Source organism: Alligator sinensis, unplaced genomic scaffold (genome assembly GCF_000455745.1).
Source record: "Alligator sinensis unplaced genomic scaffold, ASM45574v1 scaffold165_1, whole genome shotgun sequence".
In the NCBI taxonomy this organism is placed as follows: domain Eukaryota; kingdom Metazoa; phylum Chordata; order Crocodylia; family Alligatoridae; genus Alligator; species Alligator sinensis.
Genome location: NW_005842054.1, coordinates 685,192 through 699,060, shown reverse-complemented (window position 1 = coordinate 699,060; position 13,869 = coordinate 685,192). Strand labels below are relative to the sequence as shown.

General features: G+C 40.4%; 1 protein-coding gene across 4 annotated transcripts in view; it reads right to left on the bottom strand.

Annotated features, from left to right (window-relative positions):
* MPPED2 (metallophosphoesterase domain containing 2) overlaps positions 1 to 13,869 on the bottom strand; it is a 147,041-nt gene that overhangs the window by 82,487 nt on the left and 50,685 nt on the right. The gene's annotated exons all lie outside the window — the stretch shown is intronic.

Sequence of the window (13,869 nt, the reverse complement as noted above, 5' to 3'; positions counted from 1 at the left end):
GAAGTAGATACATGATTCTGTACATGCCTACATGAAGATTCCTTGGATGTCCAAATTCTTGCTGCAAAACAGACTTTTGCACCTGAATGCCATTTGTGACAGTGTGTTGGATAAGCAACATTTTGAATTTCTTGCTTACTGTGTCTTCTTCAATTACTCTCCATTGACCCTGTTCACTTATCCTTTTAGTCTTTGTTTCTAGTGTTTTGTTAGTTAAAAAAAAAAGCTCCTACAGAAAAAGATGATTTGCAAATCTTAAGCACCGCAGGATAAGAAAACAAGCACATTTAATCAGAGCTGGTAATTAAAAATGAAAGCTAATATAATCCAGTCATTTAAGAAATCGTAACATTTTGTTTCTTATTTATACCTCATTTTGCCAAGATTTTTGCCCCTTCACCTAGAAAGCAACTATCAGTGTTTTTACAGCTGGCCTCACAGAAGCACTCGTTCATGAATAGCTCTATTGCTTCCATTATAACTGTATGTGTGTCCTCTTTGGTCTTTCAGTCAGATGCCAGAATTCATTTTAACCTACCTAGGCAGAATTGTCAGTCATCAAAGCAATGGCTCTTCCTTCTCCTTGCTCCCAGTGCAACCCCGCTGGAACAGTCCAGAAGACTAGTTTTAGTATTTTATCTCCCTTACAACCGTTGCTCCCTACTGTTCCTTCTCTTCAGTATTCGGCAATCACATGGTACTGTCATTTACTGCCAAGAGAATAGGTGAATGGCTATTCCTAGAGCAGATACGAATGCTCTTCTAAAAGTTACACAGCTAATAATTATAAAAAGTTGCAGAACTAGTAAAATTATTCTTAGGACTGAGACCATCACCAAAACAAGGGTACTTTACACTGAGCAGCACTAAACGGCCCACTAAAGAAGTGTGGGCCAACCTTTTTGGTACGCATGCCAAAATTAGCTCCCCAAGTGCTACTCTTATATCTTTCCTTTGCCCAAGCTGCTGCCTTATTTTCTGCTCCCTGCCCTGTGCTCCCTGCCTGACCAACTGCCCTGCTTTCTTATTTAGGTGTATGCAGTTTCAGCATATTGTTTCAGCCATCTTAAGGTGATATCATCACCAGCGTGAAGAACCTGAAGGCCACCAGGTAGCATTGTAAATGGACACAAGTTAACAATGTGGGACATGGTTTGAACTTGTCCACAAAGGCATTTGTTGTCATTGTGAAAGCCCCATTGGTATAGGTTTGAGGCACAGTGACCCCATCTAGTTTGAAAAGGGTTGAGAAGTGCCCAATAACAGAATGGCCAGTTGAATCCTGGCTGACTGTAGGGTCAGAAACCATGTGGTGATTGATTGGTGCTTGTGCTGACCACTCTTTGTGCCACTGATTAAGTAAGGAAAAGCCAGAGGATTTGGAAAGGGTGGACCGTATTGGGTGTCTTGAGCTACTGGTAGGTGGAATATGTCCCAGTACACTGGCAGCACAGGATTATTCCAGAGTCTAACTAGTAAGTTTACTTCAGCATTTGTGTGGTGGAGATGAGGGGGAGCAATGCTACTGAGTACTGGTAACCATAGGAGTGGAGTGGGGCACAATGTGCCTGTGCCTCTGCTTTCTGATTCCTTCCCTATGCTCCCTGTTCATTTTGCAGGTTTGCTTTCTGCACTATCTACTACTACACTGCCTGTCCTCTCCCTGATCTGCCGTGTGCCACACACAGAGGCTGCCTGTGCCACTTACAGCACCCATGGTATGGGTTGGTCACCCCTGCACTAAGGGGAAAGTAAAGGAAGAGGAATGAGTCTCCTTCACCACATCCCCAAATACAAAACTTATTGGTCCCTGGAAGCTTTTCTGTAGGCTCTCAGCTCTAAGCCTTGACAGGTCCATACACTGTGCTTTTCTGGGACTGTGAGATTTAGGTGAATGCCAGCACCCTAAAATAAACTGTAGGGACGAGTGGAGCAATTCAGATAAAAATACCTAAATTGACTCTTTTGTTAGAGATCTCACAAAATAGTACCTTATATGGTGGTTGTTTTTTAATTGTAAGTATTCCTTTTTTTCTGTCCCTGGCTACATACAACCCCAAGAGATTAAATGCCAAAGTGGCAAGAGAAAAGCAGTAGTCTAATCTAGTCTAGCCCTGTAGCCTAGCCCAGTTTAGAAAATTCAAGAGCCTTAGCTACATGAGAAAAGATGTAGATCGGCACTTGTAAGGTCTCATCCAAAACAGGTCTGGTGGATCTTCTGAGGCTCACTTGTCATAGATAACATGCAATTCAGGGGGTACAGAAAGTAACTAGGCTCTAATGTTGTTTTTATTAAACAGAAATCACACTCCGCCCTGAGAAGACCAGATGCATCTTTTTTATTTTTGTTCCCTTTTTATTTCATCAGTGCCTGTGTTCTTTGTAGTCTCTGTCTGTCCCTTCCCCTAGTTTGATATTATCTTGCCCTTATTTCACGTTGGCTTTCCATCTCCTAGCTGCTCTCCTTAGTTACTGTCTCCTGTTGTGCTGCTTTGTTCCTCCTTTACTACCCATGCTGTCAGTAGTAAGTGAGGCTGTAGTAACATTCAATTCACAGCTAGTGTGCAGAGTGGCAACATAAAGACCAGCAGAGCTGACAGCAAGGTAAGTGGGTGGAGTGAAGGAGTGAGTGACTTGACTTGAAAAATTTGAAGTTCCTAAATCTTTGGACATGAGGTCCATGAGTTCCAGATCCATATCATAAATCTAAGAACCCCCCAGGACAGTTCAACAGATAGATATTGTGAATCATTTCTGCTCAAATACACTAATTCCATTTAATTCCTTCACAACAATAAAATTATTCCAGATTTATATTGGAGGAAGTGAGTGAGAGCAGATGTGAACAGATGTCCGAAGTGGCCCATATATGAAGTTTCCAAAATGACTATAATTATTTACACTGGAATTTGAACAGGGACATTAAAGAAAGCAAATTTACTTTTTGCAAAAAAAATACACTGTGCTGTTTTCTCTCTTACTACAATTAGCACCAGGTAGCAAGTAGGTAAATGGCCAAACTATGAAATTTATATATCTTCTCACAAACACCACCGGAAATTTCAAGCTCTCTTACTAAAAAATCCAAATAAATACCAACCATAAATCTTCTGTTGCCTCTTTTCACAGTACCTGAGAATGACTTCCATGGAATTTTTCATTTCTAATCCTTTCATACCAAGAATCATGTGTTCCCAATATGAAAAGCCAAGGCAAATTTTGTCAAGGTTCAGATTCTGGCTTCCAGCCCACTAGAACCAGAGGGTTAATTAACAAGTTACCCAAGCTGGTTATAGCCAGTAGGAAGCATAGCTCGGAAAGCTGCCCATTTGTCTTGCAATAAAGAAAATAAAGACAGTGATTCTTAGAACATTTATTAACCCCCAGTATGGGTAATTACCATAAGATTAAGGTCTGCCAACCTTGCATTAACATAAGTTGCTGCATGTTGCTTTTCAGTGGCATAGTAATGTCCATGATACTGTGAATAAATGCTAACATTAGAGTTTTGAGACACAAGCTCTGTATCTAAACAAATCCTTTCAGCAAACCTTCACTATCAATAGCTTCTTGACCGCAAGAAATTCATTTTGTAGGAACAAACAAACAACAGCAATAACAACAACAACAAAATAACCAAGGAGACATTCGGTTGAGTAAGCATTTTTGTAACTCATCTTAAGATATTATCTCACATTCACCAACAATTCTTTCAAGGCACAGAACTGGAAAGGAGAAAAAAAAAACCTAAGAGCATTCATACTGTCTCTGCTGCATAAGCGGAGTTCTATAGTCGCATACAACATAAAATAACAGAGTGGTGATAAAAAAGGGCTCTGTAATAGACAGGACACTGCCGACCAGTTTTAAATTGAATTACACAGCCTGCTAATCTTTATGATGAGATAAAATTTCTTTGAACACTACACATTATACTAAAATCTGCAGTGCTTTCTTTCTCGCTCGCAGCCCCAACCCTTCTCTGTTCCAAACAACTCCTCCACCCCTGACACCATTGTTCTTACTAAGCAGAAATGTAATGCTCTACCAACTGAAAGACTTTTAAAATTAGGTATTGTTAATATGATGTGTGCAATGAAAGAGGCAGTAGAGAGATATGCAACTATATACTTTGTATTTTTTGATGCAATATTAATTTAGCTATATAAAAATAAGTATGAGAGTTCATGGTCTGGGACTGCTTTGTCCTGAAATCGTTCACAGCATGTGTAATCATATGCAGCAGCAATGCTTGGAAAAACGGACGTTTATAAAACTTATCTTTGTGTCTAAGTAACAGATTTTTCTCATGGCAGCACTGTTCTTTTTGTTATGGAGGGATTTTTTTAAGCACTATACCATGATGATTTTGTACATTTCTATTGGTTGCAAATTGACTGAAATCTAACTACCCCAGCTTTAAACAAGAGTAGCTCCAGATCTATGAAATGACAGAGCAATTATTCTAGCGTTGGCTGTGATGGTCCAGGAATTACATGAAAGGCAAGGATTTTTTGGGGGTGATACCTTTTATTGAACAAACTGCATCAGAGCAACTACAGTGGTGGAAAGTCAGGTTCAAAAATTGTAAAATACTTGTCAAGTGCTCCCTGTCTCTTTTCTTTGAATCAAATTTGAAATTAACCTGCTGGAATGGTTCGTATGTTTAAGTCTAAGTCTATCTGGAGAGTTAATCTTTGAAACAAAGATTGGGTTATTAGCCAAGTACTCTAATGACTTCAGGTAACATCCTAATATTTGCATTGATTTGTTTTATTATTCATTTCCATACTACTTTCCAGTAGTACAAAGGTTAGGCAGGCACCACTGCAATATATATCTCCAATAACTTACAATGACTGCAGTGTAGAGAGTTTTCTTTACATCCCATGGGTATAGAGCTTTGGAAAAATACACACAGCTTAATATGATGATATTTCTTTAGGAAAAATTGCCAGGAAAAGAAAGATAAACAATTGTACATATGTGTATAAAATTCGCTTGGCTCCACATGCAATATCTGCACTGCCATTTTTATTATAAAAATCAGTATCAGGGAAAACAATCCCTTCTGCTATACCTTCAAAGTTGTATTCTCAGGGTGCTATTTTCTACATAGCAAATAGAAAGAATTTCAGCTGACACAAGTGTAATAGACTAAAATATTGGGAAGCAATTGGAATGAGCATGGTATGAAAGAAGAAATGTATGGGGGGTTTTTACATTTCTTTATATATTGCTAGATCAGGTTAAGAAAAATATAATTCTTTATTTTTTCTATTGCAAGTTTGCCGTCATATTTACCCAAACTTAAAAAATATGCTGAGATGCAAAGTTCATACTTGTTCTCTGTATTCTTAGGAAAGAAAAGAAATAGAAAAAGAACTTACTCCAGAACACTTGCGTACAAATAAAACCTGAAGACCAATGACCTATTTGGGTGAGTTACAAAGGGATCAAAAAGGTAAATAAATGTAAGAATTTAATGGTGATGTTTGTGACAGACTAAAGGTTTAATTATAATATTTCTGTTTTAAATATGTTCATGTCATAATAATGTTGCATGCCTCAGTTTCCCTGACTAGCTTATGCCCAGGAAAAGACGGGTTAAAAAATCCCTGCTGAGGGTCCAGAGCTAAACCAAATATTATGCATACTAGCCAACAGCCCGTCGAGAATGACAGGGGGGTGGGCGGGCAGGGATGGAGTGCAACCACCCACCACCCCACACCACCGCCACCTCCCAGGAGTAGATGGCGGGGGGAGCTTGCCCCACCATCTCCTCTGTCCCCTTCCACCAGCACCCCATGCCACCAACGCTGCTGGCCTCACCTCTCTGTTCCATCCCCACTGCCATGGCGGCACTCTGCCTTCTCCAAGGAGCAGTGCTAGCTGCCCCACCTCCTCCCCCACTGCAGCCCTGCCATCATGGCAGTGCTCCACACTCTGATTGGTTATTTCACTAACCAATCAGAGTGCTCCAAGAACATTACAGACAGACAGACAGACAGAGTAAGCCCTTAATTATATAAGAATGGGGTGCTCAACCTCTGGCGCACAGGCCAAATCCGGCCCAGAGAGCTATGGCATCCTGCCCACAGATGGACCAGGCACTGCCTGCCTGGCCCACCAGACCAAATTGTTGAGCAACATTGCCTTAGACACATCATTACCAACCTCCAACCCCTCCTGGAAAAGGATGACCATCTCTAGGCAGTCTTTGGGGACAAACCTATACTGGCTTACAGGCAGCCTTCCCACCGCAAATGGTGTCTCTTAAGCAAAACACTAACTAACTCCCATTCTCACCGAAGCACTAGGCCTTGCAGTGGACCCAAATGCCTACTGTGCCCATACAACAATACAGACTACATCATCATTGGACCCAATAACATGGAGTACAACTTTCAAGGTTTATTCATCTGCAATTCTACCAATGTCATATATGCAGCCACCTGCTTACAACGATCGGCTGCTATCTACAATTAAGAATGAACAAGCCCTATTCTGACATGAGCTACAAAACACTTCACCCTCCCTAGACATTAGGGGTATGCGAAACAGGCCATATTCTATTCAGATTCAGCCCGAACTGGAGACAGTGATTCGATTTGTTGATTCGGATCAATGCTTTCAGTTCAATTCAGCCGAATCCAAATCTGATGATTTGATGCTGATTCAGAGAATCAGCGATTCGGCCATAGCCACAGCTTTAAATGTTTTTTCTACATAACTCAAGGTACCAGGTACGGCTCATGAATGCTACAATGCTGGGGCAGATGGAGCGTCCCACAGGAGCGCTGGGGGGCCCCCATGTGCTCAGCAGCAAACCCAGCAAAATTCCGATCCACTTCTGGGTCCACCGCCAAGCGCAGTGGGGGGGCTCCTGCCCCTCCCTGGCTTGGCGATCGGCCGTGGGGGGACTCCAGGTGCCCCCCCAGACCCAGAAGGCACCAGTTGCTGAGCCGGGGGTGTGTGGGGGGAACCCCCAGCACGCTCCCCAGTGGACCCGGAAGTGGACCAGAAGTGCTTCTGATCTACTTCGCCCCCCGCGCTCCCATGGGATGCTCCATCCACCCCACCATCGCAGCATTCACAAGCCACCTGGTACCTTGAGATATGTAGAAAAAACATTTAAAGCTGTGTCTATGGTCAAATTGTTGAATCTTTCTGAATCTCTCTGAATCGATTCAGAAGGTTCTGATTCAATTTGAAGAGATTCAAGTGTATCCTGATTCGGTTTGGATTTGGTGATTCGGCCATTGAATCAGGCCGAATCTCCGCCAAATCAAATCAGGGACTGGGGCTTCACATAGCCCTACTGGACACTCCACTGCTGGCCTCAGGATTGTTGTTCTCAGGCATAAATTTTTAAAAATTAATTTGAACAGGAAATTGGGGAACAAGACATCATCCACCAACTGGATGTTAGTGTTAAGTGTGTTGTGTGGATCTCTGTATTTAAACAGAGACTGTGGATTCTTATCTCATTATGTGAATTAACTTTTGTGACCCTTTGTTCCTCTGGGTTCTTTGCTTGTATTCCTCACAGCACTCTCCCTCCCCATCCCCCCTCCCTCCTGCTACCCACCTACTGTATTCTAATCACTCTATCCACTATAAAAAGTTGGGGTAGTGCAGACTAGACACAGAGCACCTGAGCTAATTTTGTGCCAATAAATGTCTTTATTGAGGAAAAACTGTCTGTTTGCTGCTTGGAACTTCAGGGTTACCTTCTTCCTATCAAGAGGTAAAGTCTCTCCCTCAGGAGCTGAACTGAAAAGCAGGGCCACAGACAGCCAAGGGGAGTCACAGACTGAAATGCCAGGGTTTGTTGGAAGAACCCAGGGCTTCCCTCCACTGTAGAAGCCTTGCCTAAGTTGTCTTCAGGGGTTACTCAGAGAGATCAGACAAGGCTGGAGGTCCTGAGCAAGTGCTCTCCTTGGGGACTTTGTATCAATGTTAAACATACTACAGGTTAGGGCACAAGACACAATCAAAGAAAGACTGAATTCTTAAACAACGCCCCAATGAAACATAACTGCATTTACAAGAAAGCTAAAAGTCAAACAAAACAAACACAGCAAGTACCAACAGAAAAGGTTTAGTAAGTACGCAAGAGAATTAAAAAATCATGAAATTTATATTGCACCTTAATTTTTTTTTGTTAATTTGCACTGTTGAAGTCAATGTTCATAAAATGGAACAATTATTTTCAGGTGGATTGACATGCAGGCAGGCACTGCAAGTTTGCCTAGACAGTTTAGCCAATAAGCCTCAAGGCCCCTATAATCCTCTTTGACTCCTGAACTTCTGTAAAGCACAGAAAGGTAGCTAACTATGTTAGTCCAAAATTAGGCAAAAGGTAAGACAAGGTGGCACCTTATAGATGAACTCGTTCAAAGGCATGGACTTTTGTTGGCTCAAGTTTAATTCATCCAATACTTTCTGATAACCTCTGAGGAGGTAGGCTGTACAAAAGCTGGAGCTTCTCTAAAGGAGTCAAGTCTATAAACTTCTCCAAAGCAGTCAGCCATTTGGGCCCGATCCTGCAAATCTTCATCAACAGAAACTCTCATTATAATGGGTAGGACCCACTGGAAGCCTGCTCCTACCAAATGCTTCTACTGACCTTAATGGTACTGGCTCTACCCTTCCCTAATCTTAAAAAAAGGAAAAAAGCAATCACTGAATCCAAAGCATTTTCAAAAACTAGATTAACAAACTTTTCTGGGGAAAACCTTTTGGTTTTAAATTGGCTCTGAGCATTATTTATTAAAATTCTTCTGAATTTTAGGCACTTCAGAGTTTATTAGTTTATTTTTATAAATCAGGAACGGTACTTGTATTAGTTACAAACCAGGGGCTGAAATAATTCAGATCACGAAAAATAATATTTTAAAAGGAGTACAATGAAATTAATAAAAATTCTGAAAGGTCAAATATTTGATCACAGTGAACTTACTTTCTTCAGTGTACTGCATGCCTCACTCACACAAAAGTCTCATTGAATATTCCTCCTTAAGTGAAGGGTTAGGTCCAGAGAAGATATGAGTATGCAACTTATCGAGAAAAAACAAGTGAGACAAGACTGAGGGGGGAAAAAAAGACAAATCTAAACCAAAAAAGGAACAAAAATTAAAATAATATACAGATGGAAAGAAAAGTAATAGAATCAGACAAAAAAAAGCAACTAAAACCCCCCAAACCCCAAAGCGAACACAAGGAACAACTTAGGAATGTGACCCTGCGTTTTTGCACAGTGATAAGGAAGGCCCCAAATCTCATTATATTGTTTTGCTCCAATTTATCTTTTTTAAAATAAACTCAGTTTTTATGAAGCAAACATTACTATGGCAAGTATCTAGCCCAGTGGTTCTCAAACTTTTTTTTCGCGGACCACTTGAAAATTGCTGAGGGTCTTGGAGGACAACTAATAACCTTTTTTTTTGTTTTACAAATCAAAGCACACAACTCACATTTTAACATCAGTAGTCTTACCTTATAAGTACAGATATTCTCGATTGTTCTGCAACCTTTCTGCGGACCACCTGAATGGAGCACGTGGACCACAGTTTGAGAACTTCTGATCTAGTCTGAAAATTGGATATACTTTCAGGTTTCCACAAGGGCTAATAGAGACAAGCCACATGCGGATTAAAACAGGTCATCTGTTCATACTTCCTACAGTAATACCACGTTATCATTGCTCTTCTAACTTTATCATCTACTTCACATTACAGTAATCAATTTCAGTGGAGACTTCTGATTTCATTAACCTAATCAAATGTCACACACCAACATGACCCACAGTAACTTCATTCTACTTAGCCTTAACAGATAAAAACAAGCCGTAACAGAGCTGCCAGTGACATTAGAGTCCACATCCAAATAAATCCAGCACAATTAGCCACTGCCAAATTCCAGTAGACCCATTCAGTTTCTTGTTTCTTTTATTAGCATACCGGACAAACTAAATACACTGCATATAGAAAGCCAATTTTTTCTTTCATGTACACAACTACATCCTACTGAAATAAATAACCTTTTCACCAGAGTAGCTCAAGGTAATCAGACTTGCTCAATGACTGGCATGTCATGCTATTCTCAACCCTTCTCAGTTTGCCACTACTCAGAAATGCACCAGCAGCATAAAGAGAAAACCTAAAGAGAAACATATTAATGGACAAAGAATTAAAGAGGTGAGAGGAGAACACAGAAGAATCACCTTGCCAGTCCCAAGCAGCTCAGAGACAATAAGCTGAATTCTATTTTCAGTTTCATTGACGTAAACTTTATTTACTCTTTGGAGATACCCCTGGCTTAAACCATTAGAGTAACACAAAACAGAATTCAGCTCTATTTGGCCTGAGCTCCACCCATTGGATTTTTTGCCTGTGAAGGAATAAAACAAGGATTTCAGGCTATAATTAGCAGCAAATATTTTTAACAAATAATGGAAGCAAAACTGGGAACCAGTCTTGCACCTTGTATCTCAGACATGAGAAGTGCCACTGAAATTGATGCAGATTACTCATGTGAATAAGAGTTTGTCAGATCAGGCCCATACTAATGCGACACAAAATAGTTTTCTTCCCTTATTAAAGATATGTATTGTGTTAATTTTTCTTTTTACCTCACTTTTGCTCTGATCAGTTATTCAGTCACTTCTCAGTACACAGGAAGGGAAATACTGTATTATTGTCCACAGTGCCATAATTACATATTTTTCTATTTCTTTTTCCATATATGACTGAATCAGAAGGAAAGAGAATGTGCATAGTAATATGCTGAGTTTATTTGGAAGAAATATATTAGCCATAGCATAACATTTTAATTCTTCCCCAGCATATAATGCTGTGTTTACTGCAAGGTCAGTTAAGTTACTATAAGAGATTTTTAATGAAAACAATTATAAATTTAAAATAACTGTGTTTAAAGCATTTAACAGTCACTAAGGTCAAGTGATTACAGCAGTTACAAGACCCATGGGACATGTTCACACCAAAACAAAGTGAATAAATTACCTCAGCCAGCGTGTGTAATCACTAAGTGACCACAGAGGTTATTCAGTGTACAAGCCCAGAAGACTTTCATGCAAAACCAATAATGAAAATGTATCAGTCAAGGGAAAAAGCATTAGAATTAGCAAAAGTTACATGATCAGATATAGAACTATTAGGAGTAAAAGATGCAATGTGTAAGAGGGTTTGGCAACTGAGATAGAGAGGCTGAGGGGGAAAAAGGTGACATTAATGAAACAACAAGACAGGATCCAATCCTGAATATTTTGCACAGCTACAATACCTACTGAATGTTGTGGGTATTTCAACCACACAAAAATGAAGTAATAAGGCAAAGGAAGCTCTCACTCTCAGGTGCTCAGGTCTTTTCATGAAAACATCTAGTGAAATAAACTTGGGATGTGACGTTAGGATATTCATATCTTAACTTTGGCTTTGTCTTTGCTGCCAAAAAGTGGGTGCTCTAACCAAGAGATAACTAATGTGGGTTAGCTATACCACTGTAAAATCCTAGTAGAAGCAAGGATGTGTTGATTTACCATGAAGTAGGCAAGGAGAACTATGGATGGGAGCCCATTGTTAACCTACCCTAACTACCTCATGGTATAAACTACATCAATTGCCATGATTCTGCAGCAGAATAGCTAGGCGCTAGGCACAGTAAATCCCCATTGCAAAAGAACCCGATGCCTTTGATTGGATTTCTGTGTACTGTGAGCAAGAGGGCTTCAGGATAAGGCCTTATTAAACAGGGTGGAATGAATATAATGATAAAACAGAAGAAAGTGTCATAATGCCATTGGGCAAAAGGAGAAACATTTCTGCCTTTGGTACTTCTGTACCCTGTTACCACAGCCTTTTACCATCTCATCATGAATATATTTATCCTCACAACACTTCTGTGAAGTAGGGGATAACTCCTGTCCCTATTCTACAGATTAAGGACTGCAGCGCAGAGAGAGACCAAGGCCCAAAGTCACACTGCTATGCTTCCAAGAGAGGAGGATGCATTGAGATAAGCAGGGCCTGGAATAAGCAGGGCAAGCTTTATGGTATACCACGATGACCCTGATTTTACAGAAGCCCTTCATAGAGCTGGGAATACATGACATGCAGTGCTGGGGGCTATGGTCTTTCTCAATGGACATAGTATTTTTCACAGAGGGAGAGGAGCCTACACACGTGGAAAGAAGGATATATTGGAATCCCCCTCTCCTCCACAGAGCTATTCATTTCCCTTTTGTAGTACGTAAATATAAGGGAATGCATACAGACTTACCCCTATGCCTCTAAGAAGGAAAGAGGAATTTACCAATATGAGGTGAGAAAAAAATCAAGAGAACAATGTAGATGAAAGAACGCTAAGAATAACTGCAGCCGATAAACGGAGGGATGAAAATCAATTTTCATCCCCATATTCTAATATGAACACTGAAGAGTAAGTATTGTTTTGTGTATGAAGATGATGGTAGGCTCTATGGACTATGAAATGAAATGCAACAGAAATCTCCTTAATATATGAGAAGGAAATATAGAAGTGTTAGGGAAAATTCTGTGGTACTTTCACAGTAAAACCTTCTGTCAGTTTCAGTAGGACATTGATTGCTTGAGGTCATAAAATTTGGCTTGCTAGATGCAAATTTGAGGTCAGGTATAAAAACTTTAACAAGAGAATGTTGCATCTTAGCCAAAAACGCAAGAAGGGATTAATACACCCTGACCCAGCCAGCACTCCATGTGTTGTATGTGCACACACAAAAGACAAATCATTCAATAAAATTATGAGCTGGAAACAAAATCCATTTAGTGAGTTATATTTCTTATGTAGTAAATGTTAACCAATGGCTTTTATGATAAAATATCATAACAGACACATTTTCATTCCGCAGAATGTTGCCTGTTTCTAATCCCATAAAATTCCATAGGAAACAATGAAAACACCACAGAACCTAACTGTACATTTTCAGTCACACACGTCTAAATGTACACCCTCTCCTTATCAACACAATAATGAAACAGTGACCCAAAGCCCCAAGCACCAAACTATAATATATAAACACTATCATGAGTTCCAGTCCCAGTGGACATCAGAAGTCTAGTGTCTTAAGAAAGTAAATCCTTCTTGGAACCTGGAACGCCTGGGGCCAGCAACCGTCTTTAACAGTGCTGGCTAACTTTCCTAGCGCGGCTGATTTACGCAGGTACAGCCATACTCAACCCCTATAGGTGCCTGCCCAACAGTCCCACCAAATAGGATATCGCCATAAGGCATCTGGATGCCATCTGTTTTGAAGTGTGCGCCTAAGATGCAGACAAATCATACATGGCTTGCTGGTTGTGGAGTATCATATGTGATAGAGTTCCCATTAGTGAGAGGTCCCAGCATGGGATAAACAATGAGCATAGTATGTAAGGAGGCTCCCAGTATGCTCCTTTCCATTCCACATACCCATATAAGCACCTCTCACTTTCTAGCTATTGCAGAAATGGTTGTTCTAAACCAATAAGAAAGGGTAGCACTTTCTCAAGACAAGGGCTTGAAAGGCATAATTACAGCAAGGTGGTGTGATTATGATCGTGAGGGATACTGGAAGCCCTGTTCCCGATACCCAGCCATAAAAACAGGGGCATATAATCTTAAAATTTGACAAATTCTGGGAAATCAAAGGAGAGTACAGGAAAAGAAAGAACGGAATGCACAAAACAGAGAGAAAAAGCAAGGAAAATGAGAAAAACCAAGGATTTGGGAGCCTTTTTGGTTTAAAAAAAATCATGTTATGAACCAAGAAACACCCCCTCTGATCTCCCAAAGGGCCGGCCAAGAGAATCCCATGGATTTAATGAA